This window comes from Gekko japonicus, unplaced genomic scaffold (assembly GCF_001447785.1).
Source record: "Gekko japonicus isolate JY-2015 unplaced genomic scaffold, Gekko_japonicus_V1.1 scaffold181, whole genome shotgun sequence".
NCBI lineage: Eukaryota > Metazoa > Chordata > Lepidosauria > Squamata > Gekkonidae > Gekko > Gekko japonicus.
In genome coordinates this window covers 357,308-358,252 of record NW_015171507.1, presented here as the reverse complement: position 1 = coordinate 358,252, position 945 = coordinate 357,308, and the positions used below count along the sequence as shown (strand labels likewise).

The following is a 945-nucleotide window of genomic DNA, read 5'->3' as shown; positions in this document are numbered from 1 at the left end:
CTGAGACTCCAAGTGAAGGGCGGGGTATAAATCCAATCTCTTCTCTTCTTCTTCTATGGGGGGACACAACAGGCTGCTGCAAGTTGTGAGTGGGGTTTTTTGGTATTTTTTAATATTTGTGTGTGTGTATGTGCACACGGAAGTCACATTGACCTCCGGTGACTGACCCCTACTGGGGGCCCGGAGGCTATTCAGAGAGGTGGCTGAATAAAGCCTGCCCCTCTCCTCCCGCCTCTGGTATTCCAAGGAGGTCTCCCATCCAAGTACTTGCCAGACTCGGCCCTGCTTAGCTTCCAAGATCTGATGAGCTCGGGCTATCCAGGTCAGGGCGTGTGTGCATTTTCATGTCGGACAATCTGATCAGGGATTTCTCAGATCTTATTTAGCTGGACTCCAGGTGGTTAGAATTTTTAAGGACGGCAGAAGTGAAAAGGCCATCAGAAAGGGAATGGACAACTCCTGACCTGAATAGCCCAGGAGAGTCTGATCTCGGAAGCTAAGCAGGGCCGACCCTGGCAAGTACTTGGATGGCAGACCTCCAAGGCATACCAGGGCCGGGACGCAGAGGCGGGCAACAGCAAGCCACCTCTCTGAACGTCCCTGGCCTCCAAGCCCCGCTAGGGGTCGCCAGAAGTCAGCCATGACTTCCAGGCACGCACGCGCACACGCACACAGAATACCAAAAAAGGAGAGAAAAGAAATAAAGGGAATGGAAAAGAGGGTCTGGAGAGAGCAGTTAGATTACTTGCAGGGCCAAACAGACATGAGAGAAGTTTGTGGATCTAGATGGCATCAAGGCATTCCTTTGTTTAGTGTAGTGGTTAAGAAGAAAAGAAGAAGAAGAGATTGGATTTATACCCTGCCCTTGCCTCGGAGTCTCAGAGCAGCTTACAATCTCCTTTTCCTTCCCCTCCCCACAATAGACACCCTGTGAGGTAGGTGGGG

At 51.4% G+C, this 945-nt stretch overlaps 1 protein-coding gene across 1 annotated transcript in view; it reads right to left on the bottom strand.

The window, feature by feature from the left end:
* The window catches only part of GTF2H3 (general transcription factor IIH subunit 3), a 26,770-nt gene that overhangs the window by 2,259 nt on the left and 23,566 nt on the right, over positions 1–945 (bottom strand). The window lies entirely within an intron of this gene.